Raw genomic sequence first — 18368 nt, 5'->3', positions numbered from 1 at the left:
AGACACAACTTCTTGTGATCTGTTTTCAATCAGCTGGACAACGTAAAAAGATATCACAGACATTTTTCTTTTCCTGCTTTTTAAAATGAATGTTATTCCATCAAAAAATAGGAGGAAACCACTTTTGCTAGGTGCACCTTGGGAGTCAGAAGTCGTGCGTTGGGGACACCCTCTGTATTGCTGGATGACGCAGCGGATTCCTCCTGAGCTGACATTTCCATGTGTACGCACCCAGTCTTAAAAAACAAATGGCTTATTGACAAAATATAATAGAAAAGGCAGGATGAGTTAGGATGACAATGAAGAGGCTGAGGACATGGCTGCTTTGCCCTTAATTATGACAGGCAAACAGAGAGCCTTTTAAAATAATACAGTCTCCTCTCATTCCTTTGCAGCACGGTTGTCGCCTCCCTGAAACATGGATCGGTCTGTGATGCAGGGACCTGATTTTAATCATCTTACATAATCTCTGCAATCATAGTAAAGAGCAGTGCTGTTCAGTGATTTTAAAAATAGTTTTATTCTGCTATCAGCATACTAATTAATACACTTGCTTATTCCAACCTAGTTCGTTCACCGTCTCGGTTACAGAAGCCACGCTACCTGGGGTGTAATCAAATACAACTGGCTTTGCGTATTACAGCACTGCACGCAGCAGATCATCAGTCAGGAGAAGAGACCCCCACTCCTGTTCCTGGTGGCCACCGCCGGCTCTCTGCTGGCACAGCTGTGGGCACGATCCATGCCCGCAGTGAGATCTCGCTGGTGAGCCACCATGCAAAAAAAACCCCATGGATTTGGGGAATATTGGCTCAAAGGCTGCGAACAGCGTTCAGTCAGCCATTCTGAACTGCTGAGCTTTGCAAGCAAGGTAGGGGGGGGAAAGGAAATCTCCCACTGGCTGCCGAGGAGGAAACGCCGATGGTGTGGGACGTTCTGGTGGTGTCTGAGACACCCTGCAGCCACGGGGAAACCACCAGGGAGAAGCAAGTTCTTGGCATCTGGTGTAGGAAGCCAACATGGCTTTGCCTCTACTAGTGCTTTTATTTCTTTTTAGAGCATTTTGCCTACTCTAAAGCATCGTGGCTGCCTGTTCTGTGCCAGCACTGCCACTGTCCCAGCACCGGGGCTGCTACTGGCCACCCAGGGCTCAGCAGCCTTGTGTGCCTTCCTCACCCAGGCAGCAAAGTCAAATGGTATTGAAAAGCCTCCTGGCGGGCTTTCCTGAACCTCAGTTAAGCTAGGTGCCGTTACCTCCAGTGGGCTGGATGGAGGCTGATTAATGCTGATGTGAATGAGAACAAAATCACAGCCTTGAAATTATTCCACTTGTTAAATGACTTGGAAGAGAATCATCAACCGATTCCCAGGTACCGTGTCAGGATACATCTCTGCTGCTGAAAAGTCACATCTCAATCCTCCTTTCTTCTTCCTCACTACCCCGTTTGGCTTCAGTTCAGGCAACTGAACCATACCCTCGGTGGTGGCAGGTTCACTGCCTCAAACATGAAATCTGGGTACTAAGTACATTTCACCGTGTTTTCTTAGTTCTGTTTTCACAGCTATTTGCAGAGAGAGCCCTCTGACTTAACCTGTGTCTGACCTCTTAGACAGGTTTCACACAGACAAGCTGGAGTGTAAACAAACGCGAAAACAGAGGGCTGCTTAAATCTGGTGAACAAGAAGCCTAATTGCTTGAGCATTTAGTGCTCCCGTGCAGACAAGGGGTAGCTGTTTGCTTGCCCTGCTGCTTTACCACTGCCTTCAAATGAGGCTGCAGTCAAATTAATAGTCTGTGACAATATATCTAACTGGAAGCAAATCAGTTACCTCTATCATGCTGGTAGTATCATCTCCATCCACAGCGGTATTTACAGCAACTGGAGGTCTCACACGGGGATGCTGGGCAAGCAGGACAAGTCACTGCTCAAGAATTAAGGACTGGGCATGACCAAGTAGCCATGAGTGGCTGGGCTTCAAAGCCTACATTGCGTGACCTTTTTCAGGGGTAAGTAGAAGTGGCAAAACAAAAATAAAAATTGATTAATTATTTCCATGAGTTGCAAGATTTTGTTGGGTTTTTGTTCTGTTTTGTTTTGGTGTTTGCTTGGTTGGTTTTTAAGCAATTCATCTTGAAACAGCCAAGTAATAGCATGTGTCTGGTTGTATTTGCAAGGTAGAATTATAATCATTTCTGGTTCAGGGTTCAGGAGCAGAAGAAAAGATTATTTGCTCAAAGGAAGGGAAAGCCTCTATCCCTTCAAGTGCCTCCAGTTGTTTATTCATGCAGACTGTAAATGCCACTAAAATACATGAGAGCTTGCTATGAGGACAACTGTCTTGTGTGTATAAAAACAAGAAGACAAACATATTTCATTCTAGAAAGACGACATTACTATAAAATACAGGTTTTGGGACAAAATTAAAAGCTTGAAAGCGTCTGCCAAAGGGGCTACCAGAAGGATTAGTCCTTCACAAGTTTTTCACTGGGGCATGGTCAGGGTTTGTCAGATGAGAGTCAGCCCCCTCCTAACATTAAGGTTAGGGTTAGAGTTAGGAGGGACAAAAAAGACCGGGAGCCCCACTATGAGTCAGGCCCCAAAGGGAAGGGGTATGTCACCAAGACAGTACTTGCATAAGAAGTTTTTAATGCGGACCAGGGGTGGGATTCTGGGGCAAAGGCTCAGCCCACGCCAAGGGTCAGGAGATTGACAGGACCTGGAGCTGTGGTGTGAGTGGGGCTGCCAAGGGGCTGCCAAGGGAAGGGATGATCGACTGGCATCCAGCTTGCTGTGAGCTGGTTTGGGTATCTGCAAGATGCTGCTATTTGGTCATGCCTCGTGCAGTCTCTGTCCCCACACAGCATCCATATCAGAAGTTAAAGAAGTAATACAAGCTAGGGATAATGGACAGCAGCATGGCCAGGCATCTCTTCAAAGGAAGAAGCCGAACTTCACAGTTGTTCTCTCCCTGTAGAACAAGTAAAGGGATGAGAAAAAGATATCGACGACTCCATGTGTAAAGTAACTCATTTCTACTATCAGCTTATGAAGCTCTGATCTTTCATAGCCTGCTTCCTCAGCAGGACTGCGTACTTACAGCATTTGCCATCTTACAGAGGCAACAGGGATGTCCAGTGTCTGTGAGACACCTGAGACACCTTTGCACTCTCCCCATGGGACACTTTTGTGGTGTGCCAGTGGGTCAGGAGGCCAGACAAGCCGCTGTGCTGGTCACGAGAAATGCTTTCTGGATAGGTTCTTAACACGGCAAAGGGAGGCAGCAATGCCTTGCCTTGCCTTCTAGCAAACACCTGCACTGCCCTAAGATAACCCACCCTGTGCTATGCTCAAAGTTTTCAGTGCAGGGGTGGATGCTTCAGAGCAACCTGGCCATGGACACTGTTAATCCAGACCCTAACCAGCAGACTCACTTCCCAACTTGACCCCAGAGGTACCTTGTCCCTGTGGACCTGCCCAGCCCTGGTTACCACCGCTGAACCTGACCCTGACCAGCCGATTGACTTCCCACCTCAATTTTGGAGACGCCTCATAAGCGCAAAGTTGCCTGATGAGATCTAGATTCTTGGTAGAACTTAGTGTCTCCAGGTCTGCCTGATGAGATCTGGATTCTTGGCAGAACGTGGTGAGTGTCTTCAGGTCTGTCCTGCTGCCTTTGCCCAGGTGCCACGAGGCTGGTCTCTGGCTGGAGAGGTCCCTGTGTCTTGGAGAGCAACTTGCCTTCATGCCTTGCTGGCACCAAGGCAGAGTCAGGCCTCATGCTGCTCCTTGAAGAGCTACAGGACTCTGAGGCATCGCAGATGGGGCACACTGTGCCATAAAGATAGCACTCGATTTGCTTGTCTAATTCAGTAGGCTGGAAAATATAACTAATTCATTTAAATTGCTACCGCAAAAAAGTTGTCTAAATGTCTAATCAAGTCCAATTACAAATCTAAATGGATTATGTTTTCCGTCGGGATACACACGACAGCCTTGTTCCTCATCACCAGCGCTGGTACCGAAGCCGTGGCTCTGCGCTCCCCGCAGCCCCTGGTGCACGTGTGGCTGCTGTCCCAGCAGGGCAGCCCGTGCTGCAGTCAGCTCCTGCAGTCAGCTCCTGCAGTCAGCTCCTGCAGTCAGCTCCTGCAGTCAGTCAGCTCCTGCCGCGCCGTGCAGAGCTGCTGCCCACCTGAGGGCGGATGAGCCCCCCCGTCTGCCGGGTGGACCTGGGACCTAAAGCTCTTTTTGCCAAACTGTTCCCCATATAACCAAGACTTCAGCAGCCCCTACCCAGAGGGCTGCCCACTATTCTGCCGGCAGCACCGCTCACTTCATCTGTAATCTATAGACATAAAACAATTGGTCCAGATGCTGCGATCCAGGTAACCAAATCATCAGTTCTGGATACTCTGAAGCTGGTGGCAAAACTTAAATTGGCCAAAAAGCAGGGCTATCCCTTTAATAACAAATGGCTGTAGGTACATCTATTTACATTTGGTAAATTTTTACAATTTTAGACTAATAGAGGACTCAGTTACTTCTTTTCCAAGCCTGTAATTTTCCTGTCATTCCCCTACTCCCTTCTCCTTCACCCAGGTTGTTCTGCACAGCTGCTGCAAGTAATCTCTGCAGGCACACACAAAAACACAGCAGTGATTTTGCCTCCCTCCCACCCTTCAGTGCCCATTATCTCATTCTGCTCTAAAGGACCATCTTCTGAGCGGGGTCCTGCAGATCCAGTTAAATATGCTTCTGTATCAACAGTGCTCCTAAGCAAAATACATTGATTGGTGAAGCTTGGGACCTACTTTAATCAAGTAATCTAAACAGGGCTTAAGCTTCAAAAGCCTGGTGATGCTCCTAGTTTCAAAGCTTTTACTTACACTGAATTAATTTATCCTGGATGTTCTAATGCTCCCAGCAACCCTATGGATTATAATGTTAGAGGTCGCAATCACGGCTCTGATAATAGTCCCTAAGCTTAGACCATATTGATCATAAAGCAAGGCAGAAAGGAGAATGGGAAACAGAAGGAGAAAACAAAATGCTTTGATTTGTAGCGGGGGTGAATCTGTTTGCCTCTGTAGCAGGCTGCTGGGCAGGAATACCAAAGCATGTTAACAGCATGGGTTTTTTTTTTCCTGACTGAAAATTGATTCAGATATGGACTGAGTGTCAAATGCTAAATTCCAGGCTCCTTCTTGCATAATATTGTGGGTATATTATGTTATAAATATAATTCTTTGGCAAAAGAAACATTAGTTTGGATTTCACATGCAGAGGTGAGTACAGCACCGCTGAACATCAACACGAGTTCCAGTATCAATCTCAGCTCCACTTGGGGAAGTGGAAAGAATATTTTTTCCCCAGCCCAAGCAAGACCTGGAAGCCACTGTGTGTAGCCACCTGATGCTAAATTATGTGCACTAATCACACAACCGACACACGCTCAAGAAACAAACCTGTGAAGAAGATTCTTGTCTTTATAAACCAACATGTTTACATTTGTAAAAACCAGCAGGTTTTTTCCATACACCCTAGTTATCATAGAATTATCTTGGCTGAAAAACACCTTTAAGATCAAGTCCAAGCGTTAACCTAAGGCTGCCAAGTCCACCCCTAAACCATGTCCCTGAGAATCTCATCTATGCATTTTTCACCTGTGCAAACAGAGGGAAATGTCTAACCTGACATGCACTGTAATCTAAAAAAATGCCTTTAAATCTGATAACCCTCGTTAGTGAGAAGAGAAACGGACAGCGCTTAAACAAACATAACTGCACCCACTCCAGTGTCGATGCGGGGCCACTCAGGGCTCCAGACACGTGTCCTGGTGGCATCTGGCAGTTTCATCGAAAACACACAGGGTTGGTGTCCTTTGTTCCCATTCCTCTTGGCAGAGACCAGGGACAGTCTACATGGGTAGCTCCACGCTGACAAAGCACCGACTGGTGGAGTCTGCAGGTGGGCAGAGTTGTCATCCATCAGTGGAGCGTGGCAGAGACCCTTCTCCAGATCACTCCCAAAATTTCTCCAGTGGCCTTGCCCTCACCCTGCCTGTTCAGACATGATCATGAAAACTGCACACTGGTGAATGAATTAAATCTGATGTAAAGCAAAGATAACTTTCACGTTGTGATTAGGTGGCCAGGTAAAGGTTCATACTATTTTCAACACAGACTATCATCTCCTGCTTTATGAAACTCAGAGCCTGTGAAGCGATTTCACACAGAGAGCTCTGATTACTACAGCAATAATTTCTTCTAACAGCCTTTCAAACACTTCTAAATAGAAAAAATATCAGTTCAAACTGCCTTCCCATCACACAGCAAATATCAATGTTCACAGTGTGAACTTTAAAATCCCATCTGATTAGTTAATGCCAACAATTATTAGTGTACTCTCAATTTAGATTTCTATTGTCCTCTGTTCATCTCAGTCTCCATATACTGTGCAGTGCACATCATTTAAAATGTAACTTTCCTATGCTGAATGGCTGGGGATGCTTTTCTGTCCTGCTGTCAAATGGCAGTGAGTGAAACAGGAAAGTAAGTGTGGCACATTTTCCTCTGACGGGCTCTCACCTCACTGCTTACACCATTGGGACAGCATCTCTAAGGACACAGACACTGACTTCGGGAAGGGAGCAAGGAAGTGACAGCAAGAAGAATGCTACTTGGTTTTGTTTCTTACACTCTTTTCTTATTTCATAAACCTTTGGGCACACGCAGATGGCGGCTTTTCTACTTTCATCACGGCAGACATGACTGGTACTTCCCATGAGAAAAGACAAAAAGACGGAACTAAAAGGTCAATTGTGGTCTAGGCAAGACATTGACAGCGCTGCACCTGGTGCTTGGAAGGCATCAGGCCTTCTAAACTACTGCTTTCTTCTAGTCTGCTAGTGTCAGGAATCGTATTCCTCCAAGGGGTGAGGTAAGGCAGCCTCTGGCATTTTGACATTCCTTCTCTCAGCCCTCATTAAGCTTGAACACTATTTACAATTCCGATTGACTGTATTGTGGCCAAATTAAGCTTGCCCATTTTTACACCCAGGTTCCAGAATGGGTTGAATTATTCCATGGCCATTGATGTCTGAACCAGGGTGAATATGGACTGTTACTGCCCAAGCCATGAATGAGGGGATCAAACCAGCCCCCACTTCCTCTGCAGTTCTCCCTGTACTCTGAGATCTCTTAGGAGACACTAAGACATTTAGACAGCTGCATCCCAGTGGAAGGGAGGGACTGACTTTTAGCTTGGCAAAATCTGCGCCTCAGGTTCGCAGGTGATGGAGAAGCCTGAGAAGACTCAGTCCATCTGATTAGTTTTACTTAAGGTCGTATAGCACAATCTTGTTCCTGAATAAATGTGGACTCCCTGCATACATATCTAATTTTGTGGCACGATGTTTCATTTTATTTCCAAAGCCCTCAGAAACTGTGTATAGAGAGTAGACATCTGGAGTCATAATTTCTCTCTCCCTGTTCCTGCCTTCCTCCCCCTCCCCAGCAGTAATCCCATTCTGTGCTGCCTGCAGGAGAAAATGTGCTGCTGGTACCTCCTGTGTGCTGCTGCCAGGCCGTTCTACATCAGCATCCTTTGCTGCTCTCCATCGCACAACAGCACGTCCCGCTGGAGCCGGTTGTTGTCTTTAATCTCTGAACATGAACAGCCAGATTACATTCCACTCTGTCACCAGTGCCCAGTGTATAATGGACATGCTTTCATAGCTGTGCTGCTTTCCCTGGGCTGTGCTCATCGCTGTCCTGCTGAGCACGTGGCACCAGATCACTTGCCATCAGTGACAGACAGGCCAGGCTGAGCCTTCCCTGTCCCCCTGTGCCAGGCCCTAACACATCAAGCTGCCCCAGTCAATCCCCTATGGGACCCTTCAGCACCACCCTCCTGCTCATTCAGGGATAAGAGGACATGGCAATGGGCAGGTTGGGCTCTCTGTGGCTGTGCTCACATTTGGGAGTCTCCCGTCTGCCCTGAGAGTTTTCCAGTGTTTGACCTTCATGGCATCTCCCCCAGAGTTGGCACAGGTCAGAAGAGAGGTCTGGATTGAAATCCAGCTGTCACTAAAGCACTGTGTGGCCTGATTGCTCCAAACAACTTCATGACAATACAACCAAAATGCCAGAAATGTTAGTCTTGGACAATTCCTTACCTCCTGTCTTATCCCCTTCCACAGGTGGAGCTGCATCCTAAGACAAGAAACAGAATTATCCAGTTTGAGGTTAGCCAACAGCTGGACTCTAAGTGGTGTGTTCATTGCTAGGGGTAGGTGTGGGAGAAGGTGTGTATCCACACAGATACAGGTGGGGGGAACACAAGCTGCAACCTGCTGTGGTGCTGCAGACTTCACGTTCCTGTAGACACCATGGCTTGTCTGCAGACTCAGAAAGATGGGGTTCCAGGCAAGATTTCAATATGAGGTAAGTCAAGGGAGCATGTGAATAGCAGAGGGGACTGATCAGGATGCACGACCTTGTCAGATGTGTCCGTGACTCCTCACTGACAGACAGCTGCAGGCAAGATGATTTTCTGAAGTGCAGGTTGCCCCCTTCCACCCAAAGCCTGAGGCTTCCAGCCCTCCCCACGTTTGGCTACACCATGGCTGAAAAAGGCTCATGTCTGGCCCTGTCACTGAAGCCCTGCTGCAGGTTTCTGTTCTGGGTGATCAGCAGCTGTCTCAACAGTGTGTCAGAGCTCATTTTACCTGATTTTCATTGTGGCACACTGTAAGGGCTCGAGAGCAGATTAAGCATCTTTATATTTAGGAAATAATGGGAGTTTACTGAGAGGCTGCAAAGCTTTGTGGGTGCCTGATCACTCATTTTGTATTTCTGTGCTTCTTTCAAGCAGAGGGTGGCAAGAGGATGGGGAAACACAATAGTTCATTCAGTCATTAATTTAATAAATATAGGGAAAGGGTAGAAAAAATTGGCTGTTTGCTTTGCTTAATGTTTTATCTATGTTAGGAGATGAAGAATGGTGATATCGTACATCAGCTGTGCTGGCTGCTCTGAGCAAACTGAATTTACGGGGCTCAGATTTGGGAATTTGGGCCTCTTCTCAAGATCAAGCTAAGGCACGGGCAACCCAAATGGTGCTCGGAGGAACAAGCCCACAAACAGGACTTGCTGCCCAGCTCTCCCTGATATCAGCATTGCACAAGCCCAGAAAATTGGTCGGTTTTGTGCTGTGATGGGATCGAACAGACTGCTTTGCCTAACACCAACACAAATCTCTAACACAGACATTTGCACTGCTTTGAACACACTCACCAAAGTTGAGAAGGCTGAAATAAAGGGTGTCTTGCAACCAGTTACCTGCATTTATTATACAGGTTTCTACTGGATCGCCAATCTATGTTGGGCATAGCAGAGAAAATTTCTTAATATAACCAAATCCCGAGCAACAGTGCAGGCTGCATCCCAAGCTATGCACTAAATCGCTGTTCACTTTCTTTCCAAGTCTTTGTCTTTCTCTCATTTTCTTTCTCTCTCATTTCTTTTTTCCTTTCTTCGTGCAGAGAAGAGAAATGATTGCTAATGAATTGCAAGCATGGGGTATGGGAAGATCAGTTAATATGGCCCAAGTATTCAGCAATACAAATGCATTAAAGTGATCAAGCAATGAATGAAAATTGACCCAAAGAGCAGGTTCCACTGAGAAAACATGTGAGAATGTAAATTAATGTGACTTGATGAAACTTGAAATGTCATAACACAGCAGGGCATACAACACATCAGAGGAAATGTGAAAATTATAGTTTTTCCTGAAATCATAGTTTTCAAAAATAAGTGGCTTTTAAATTCTTCTAAAAATATAATAAAGGAATTAGTGTCAAGAAAAGGTTATTGTTGTTTATCAGACTGCAGGCTCGGTCCATGGTGGCTTTTCACAAATGTCCTCTTTTATTCCTCTGACCATGTAGGGGGAAAAGGAAAAAAAAATTGGTGAAGTCTTTCTATTTGTTTGTATCCCTCTTCTTCTTAACTTTGCACAAGGGAATTTTTTAGGTTGTTTGGAGGGTAAACGGCATGCTAATCTGTCACTGGTTTTGCCTTTTGGCCATCTGCTTTCATCCAAAACCTCTAATGCTTAGAAAAACAAAAACCAAAACCAATCAAAACAAGAGGCAGGTAACTTGAAATTAGCCTGTCTTCTTACAAAACTTAAAAGGGAAGCACAAAAGCAACAGGAGACAGAAATAAATAGTTGTGCTGGCAAATTTCCAAATCCAAACAGAAAATGTAACATATTTTCCCACATCCCACCCATCTGTATTGTTTGGTGGTCTCATGGTTGGCCCCCGTGTTGGGAAAGTCTTTCCTCTCTTTGTCTCATGAGAGATGTCAGATTTTTCTGCTGGCCTCTGTGCTGGAATATGGTCATCACAGCAGTCTAAGACATGAATAGGATGGCAATGATTCCTCCCCCATACAGCAGTGCAGAGCCAGCAGGCGGGATGAGAAGAGGACCCTTTCCATCCAGCGCGGAGTGGGTTTCTGTGGGAAGAACACCAAGAGCAAGGGTTTGCAGAGTGGAAGGAGAAATGGCCACACACCACGAGATTCTTATTTTGGTCCTCTGACTGCAGTGAACACCCATGCAAAAGGGACTCTCGGGCTCTTTCTCTAGCACTGAGTGCTCCAAGTGGATTCCAGCTGAAGCTAGGTCTCCTCCATAGAGCGTGTCCTCACTGTCCTTGTGCCAGCCACCACCTCTCCAGCTTTCATTTCCCCAGTATTCCCAGCCCTCTTTCTCTCAACTGAGTTAGTAGGCATGTAAGAAGAGTTAACCAAAGCCTGTGTCCAGATCGGGAAATAAAAATACTTTTATTCCATGGAAGTGGGTGTCTGGTAAGCAGGGCAGTCTGACTTACTGGGGGATACCTGCGCACAAGGTATTCTTGGTGCAATGCTGCCTCATCTCTTCTGCTGTAGAACTACGTGATGGTGAGATGCTACTGTCCAAAGAGAAAGTTGGCAGGATCCTGTTCGGTAAAGTCTGTTCATACACAAAAGAAATAGAAAGCAAAACCAGAAATTTGTGCATGTGCAAAACACAAAAAACAGATTGGAAAGAAGAAATACAGCTGATCAGTAAAGCTATAAGATGGCTAATTAAAGAGCATAGTACATAACACCCTATTCCTATATAATAGATAATATTAATTTCATGAAATGTCATGATGACCAGAGGCATAATTACTGTTTTGTTTTTAAACCAATGCACAAAGCTGGCTGTAAAAGAGAAGGGGGAAAAAAACAGGTTAAAGGATATTTTACCACTCACAGCATGCTGAGAAAATTTGTGAACGCAACTTACGGAGCTTTGCACTGGTGCAAATAGCAGAGCATGAAGCTGGTTGGTCCATTTTTATCAGTCAGCAAGAGAAGTAGAAATACTAGGTGAGAACAGGTTGCAAATATTTGACTTCTTATCCCAGTTTGGGTTTGTTTTTCTTTTTTTTTTTATATTTGAATTTATATCCTGAAACATGAGGCCACTGTAGAGCAATTGACCAACAATACAATAGTTTCGCCATCCTGAAAAAAATGCAGCCTTTCAGAAAAATTCAGCACTTCAGCTAAAGGAAAAGATATTACAGATTTCAAGGGGATTTTTGAGGGTGTTTTAGTTTGGTTTTTTTGTTTGTTTGTTTGTTTTTTGTTGTTGTTGTTGCTGTTTTTATTTGTTTGGGAGGGTGGTTTGGTGGTGGTGGGTTTTGTTGTTGGTTTGGGGATTTTGTTGTTTTTGTTGTTGTTGTTATGTGACTAAGCAAATGATAAATAGGAAATTCCTGAATAGCTATTTTTTCTGAACTTTTTCTTGGAATGGCTTCTGTGTAGGTTCTCGGATTAGAATGTAAATTATTTTTCTTGGTAAGGTTTGTTACATATTTATAATGTCTGCAATTCACACAGAAAGTGGAATCTGAGGAATGAGACCCTGAATAGTCCTATGCCTTCTATTAGTTATCTGCTAAAGCACACAGATGAGCTTTCCACTCGTATTAGAAAGAAGTCTTGAGAATCAATGAAAAAACATGATTGTTTAGTGTTGTCTGGTTAGCATCCAATTATGGATGGTGTACTTATTTTAAACATAGAAGATGTACATTAGAGATCTCCAGAAACAAAAATGAGCTGAAATCAGCTGAGCACTGTACAGAAAAAATAAAGACCTGCGTTACCTATCTGGAGACTGGAGACTACAGAGGAGGAATTAAAAAATTAAGGCCATAGCTATTTACACTGCAGAGCACAGATTGCTCCGGGTGCCATTTGAGTGTTGGCATCCAGCAGACAGACATCCCGCTTTATCTGTGATTTGAGTACAACCTCTGCCACACAGGATGGCACAAGGTGCAAGTGCGAGGCAGCAGTTGTTATATCAAAACTGAATGCCAGCTTTGTCCCTCAGATCAGACTCCTACATGTGCCGGAGCAGCTGGGTGCCTCCCTGCCCTGCTGAGCTGTGCACCCGGAGCCCTGACGGACCAGCCACTCCTCCTCAGAGCTGGGACTGGTGAGAGCTGGTGTCCCGGAGCTGGAGCTGGAGATCCGCAGCAGAGAGCGCATCATTCACACCAACATGGACACACAGACAAGCGAGGGCCACCACAGGTTTCTTCTGCTGACCCCAGTGACAGAGCCAGGTTCCAGGGTTACCTGTGGGAGGAAAAGCCTGGCAGCGGTTTGTGTTCAGGCACTCATGGTCGCCTTTCCCAGCTGGTCCCCTGACACAGCAGGTTGATGTGGGGAGGTTTTGTCCCTGGGTATGTAGAAACTGTGCCAGGGAGGAAAGGAAACTATTTTCCAAAGGAGATGGCTGTTGAAGAATAGGGTTGCTAATTTCAGAAGAATTGGTAATGCAATATGAAGCAAAATCATAGAAGTAGACCCGCATCCACTTACTTGATATAGACAAGCCAAAGAAGCCAGTTTGCTTTTGCACTTCTCAGAGTGTGATCTCTCCAAGATCCTTTTTATTTACTTATTTATTCTACATCAGTGCTGAGAAAGATGATTAAACTTCCCTGTTATGACCTGCTTTTGACTCAATATATTATTGTATTACTTTCTACATCCTTCACTGCATATGTTTAGACAGGACTTCTGAAATATCTTGCCTGCGTTTCCCAAAGGAGGAGTTAGTGGCCTGCAGAAAATGTCTTCAGTGTCTAGTCTCGCCTTTTTCTAAACCAAACCTTGCAAATGACCGTCCCCCCTGGCAGGCTTTTGCTGCTGGAAGTTATTTCCAAAACAGTTTTGTGTCTTGTCAGTTTGTCTGTGTTTACACTGGGGCCCCATTTGCCTGCTTGCATTTGAGCCCTAAGAGTGCATTGCTGCCCACTTTAATTTTTTTCCTGGCAGGATAAGATAGTCTGTGGGTGGGGAGTTATTATTATTAGGAAATTTCCAGAAAGATTAATTCTGGCTAGTTTCTCAGAGCCATCCTCTTTCACTTCCCCGCTACATGTACTCTAGTTTTGGGTGGCAGCCTGTATTTATTGCTTAAAATCATCAATGCAAGAAGAAGAGACATTAACATCCTGCAGAGCACACCCATTTTTAAGAAATAAACTCGTTTCATTAGTACCAACTGTGAACCACAAGTGGAAACAGAGCATCTGGGTAAGCTGCACCTCAGAAGAACTTAAGAAGATGAGCTGCTGGAGGAAATCTAAGCCAGGAGTACAAGCACCAGGCTATATCATGCCAAACCATCAACAGTGGTTCCTCTACTACTGGGATCACTGGTAGGGATCAGCTCTTTGAAAGCTTCTCACTGGGTTAAAAAAGATCCAGTCACAACAGCTCACTATCTGCACATTGTTGAAGTCCCAGGATTGGTTTCTAGTAAGTTTCGGAAACCAAATGAATTCCAAATCAACCAACCAAGTAACAGAAAGGAAGAAAAATATCTTATAGTTTCTTAACAGAAAATGGGACATCATAATAGGTTTGCTGTTGGAGAATAATCGTGTGTGTTCTTTGGAACATGTATTGTTGACGTACTTTTAAAACAGTTATTCATATAACCAAATACTTTTTGCCAAGAGATAATACAGTTATACAATTTATGCAATCATATTAAAAAATATTTATCCAGATGATATCAAACTTAGAAAGTAAAGATCTGAGCCCTTAAGTCCCTGAGAATATTGGTTTCAGTAGGATCGGTACTTCACTCTCATTTCTTAGCATCTGACATACTCTGGTAAAATTGTTAATTATTGTATATGATTGCCCTGTGCTAAACTGACTTACAATTTTCTAGCTCATAGGCAGCTCTCACAGTAGCACAAAGGATTCACTATTTTTAAGTAAAACAGAGTCAGAAGATTTTTATGGCATTTTGGATATTGCAGTAGCCTTTAAAGAGCTTAGCGATGATACAGTTGGAATTAAGGTACAAGTCCCAGGTAATATTTCGTGGTGCTTGATGCTTGCTGTTATTAGCATCTTTGGCTGCCTTCCTTCTCAGTGAGTCTGTAAGCCATTTGTACAAATCATCGAGGTCCTGCAGTATGGTACTGGAGTATCTCAGTCTAAATCAATATGTAAATCCCATTCCTTAAACCCAACAAAATTAAAAAATGAGATCTCAGCTTAAAAACTATTTAAAAAGAGTGTCAGCCACCTTGACTTTACTTTCACCTGCCTGGAAAGTAATGAAGAGAATGGATGTAAGTGAATATGACTTGTAGGAACAAACACAGGGGGAAAGTCAGGCTGGTTTTTTTCTTCCCTCAGGAGCATGAGCTGGTGTCCATCAAGCAAGTCTGTCAAGTACTGGCTCCTATCATCAGAAAACACCATGCTCCCACTGCAATCTGCACAAAATGGGATAGACTTAAACCTCTTATTTCTTATTCTCCAACCATATCTCATTCCCTGCTGCTGTATCTATTTCCCTATACTATGCCCCCTTACCACACTTTATCTGCAGATCAGTCCTATCAGCAATAGCAGCAGCTCCCCAGCCGTGCCATGCTCCTTGCTGAAGCAGATTTTGTAGTTGTAGTATTATACCTACCACAAAAGGATCATCTGCTGCATGCTATTCCTTCCTCCCCCAAGCCACCTCTCTTATTTCCTCCTTGCTGTTGTAGTCAGATGAGCAAAGAGTTATCAGCTGTCCTTCCTTTGCATCCTTTCTAGAGGATATAGATCACCTAAGCCATTAGTCATCATCTTGTGAAATCCTAAAGGATTTTAAAGTGGCACTGGACACCCATGTTTAAATACCTAAGTGGCTCTCCAGTTTTCATCTAGCCTTTTTCTCCAAAATTCCACATTACTGTTTGTTATTAGATCTCATAACTTAGCTGTATCCAGAACTGTTCACAAACATGCAATGGGCAGTATCTCAGTGGCAGAAATTCTCATTGCTCACATTAAGCTTCCTGGATGCTTCCAAAGCCAAAGGAACTATGCCATTTATCCTAACTCAGGACATGATCTGCTGTTGTAATCCATGGATCTTCTTATGGATTTCTTGTGCATGTCTTAAGTGCAAAATCTCTGGAATAAGGATGTTTTTTCAGCACAGAGCAGTACTTCAAGCTGTGAATAACAGAAAATATTAAGTATATTTCCCAAAGGATTGTCCAATTATACTAGTCAAATTTCAGCTCAACTATTTGTCTCTGTCACTTGCTTAATCATTCTGTAATCCTCTGTTTGGACGTTATATTACTCACTTTGAACTCAATGACAGCGTTCACACTGCCTTGAATGGAAGGTGGCCTGGATTTCAGCTGTGTGTACAACTCACATGTAACAACCACCTTCTGACAGTCTTCCAAATTCTTCCATTCTTTCCAGAGTAGGTTATGATGTACCTTGTCAAGAGGAAAATATAAAATTGCATCAGATTTGGCCAGCCTTTTCAAATACAATAAAATGTTGAAGTTGAGACCAAGTATTATACCCTTCTGTTAACTAGCTGATGTAGAAGTTACACAGCTACATATTTTCATAACTCTTCCACACATTATCATACCCTAGTAATTATTTATATTAAAACAATATGTTGTACCCAAACACCTGTTCATATGTTGTGTAGGCATTCCTGTAGCTCTCTCCATACATCATGTATTTATCAGCAAGAAATTGGGGACAAATTATTCATGAGTGGTAAAGACAGGCAAGAGGCAAGTAAGTTATTCCTAAACCAGACTGCTAGACCACAGAAGTCCATACTCTATCACAATAAGATTGGATATTGCCATGTTCTTCCAGTGTTCTCCGTTGCATCTGCATCTTTTCCATCTCCCGTGAAGACAGACTTCCTCCTTCAGCTTCTACCTACAGCACCATTGTCACGAAGGCATCCCAAAAGTCTATTTAGGCAAGCAAGAAGCTCCAAACAGACATTATTCTAACCAGTAGTGTTTAGCAAAGAAACCCACTAGAAACAGGGTTTGTCTAAAATTATTCAGCACTGCAACAACATTATAAAATACAGGTATGGATACCGGTTTGGAGTTCAATTGCTACACAGCCAGTTCAAACTCAAGGCGATCAGATCCCAAAACTCTAGAGCGATGATTCAAAATGCACATCTTCCCACTCCTACAAAGTGAGGATTCTCAAGGGTACCCAGAAGATCGGTTACCAGGTCCACAAGGTGTCTCAATCCCCAAGGAATGTTCCTTAAATGGCCAGTCTAAGGAGGAGAGTCTTCAAGTGCAGACCCAATACTCCAAGAAAGACCAACTCAATGGGTGTTTCCAGTGGGCTCCATTTATACCCCAGCTGAATCTGAGCTATGGTCACTTATGGTAGTGGTCCAGAAACTTCTCTCAACCATGACATTTCATTGGTCAAGGGCCCTGTCTGTCAACCAAGGGGTGTGTGCATGACCATAGTGGTCCATCAGCCTAGAATTTTTTGTTGCTTTCATGGCAGAAAGGAGGAGTGCATCTGCCACAATCATAGTAATTGTCCTCCTCCCACCCACCCAACATATCTGTGGCTACTAGTGTCATGGAAACAAAAGGCAGCGCTCATCTATTTGGAGAAAGGAGACATCTTTGATTAGTGGGAATCTCTCTCTCCTCTGTAGCTCATAAGGCCTTTGAGGAATGGCCCGTCACTCATTGTATGTGTCTGGCATTTAGCAGAGGAGGGCTGCCCCACTGGAGGCCTAGGGCTGGTTCTGCAATACTGATGTTAGCCGTGCAAGTTTGTGGTGAAATGATGAACAGCACAGGCATGCAGCATCGTTTATCACACAGCCTTCACTTCAATATAAAAAGCATGGAATATAACAATTTATAAAGATGTGTATTACCTTTTCTTCCTCCTTTTTTGTCTACTTTATGGGGAAACTTATACAATAGCATGTTAAATTGTAACTAAGGGAGCTGGTACTATTGGAAAATGGAGCTGCAAAAAGATTATTGTTTCAAAATACTAAAACACATAAGAAAGATCAGTAGAGGAGGCTGAAAAATACTTAATGATAATCTGCCCTCAGTCTATGGAAGAGTAAGGTGATGCTGATAAAGTAACATTTGAAACCTGAGCATTTGTTTGTGGCATTAGGGTTCTTTAATTAATCAGCTTTCCAAGTGCACTACGATTTATATCTGCGATTGGTATTTAGTCATTGCAGACAGTAAACTGTATTTAGTAATCTTGCCTATTCCTCATGCATCTTCTTGACAGACAGATGGGAACCGAAGCCAGAAAGGTGCTCTCACACATGACAAAAACCTGTCATCAAAACCAGAGCAACAAAAATGACCCCCCAAAGTCAGCAGTATGGTGACAGCAGTGAATGGGGGGGTGGGAAAGTGTGAGAAAGGGAGCAGGAGAGTTTGATGGGAAAGAGTCTGCAGGGTGGACCATGACCTGCAAAGGGATGGGGAAGGCACGTCTGAGACAGCTGGGAAGGCACAGGGATAAACCGGGCAGTTTCCCACAGACCTGAACGTGCAAATGGCCTTTGTCTCTCACTACATCTGTTTCCCACAGGGAAAAGTCTGGCATTTCATCTGGGTCACCAGGAAGGAGGGGTCTTGCCAGTGCATGTGTGACCGGGAGCTCCCAGTTCCTCCTCACACTCACCACTTACTCTGCTGCTAAATGCAATGTGCTTCGCCATTACCTACCTGTAATTTGTTAAATCAATACAAAGAACTTTATCATTATTATTTAAAGAAAGCTTCATCTGCAGAGTTGAAAGCCTTGTTCCAAATGTGAATATTTCACATGAAAGAATTTCTCTTGTTTCAAGTCATTTGCATTTTTCTTACATGATATTGATCTAATTGAACAGTTCCCAGATCAAAGGCATGCTGGTAAATGAGCAGCCAAGGTGGCAATATACGAA

This window comes from Patagioenas fasciata, chromosome 5 (genome assembly GCF_037038585.1).
Source record: "Patagioenas fasciata isolate bPatFas1 chromosome 5, bPatFas1.hap1, whole genome shotgun sequence".
In the NCBI taxonomy this organism is placed as follows: domain Eukaryota; kingdom Metazoa; phylum Chordata; class Aves; order Columbiformes; family Columbidae; genus Patagioenas; species Patagioenas fasciata.
This window is presented reverse-complemented; position numbering follows the sequence as displayed.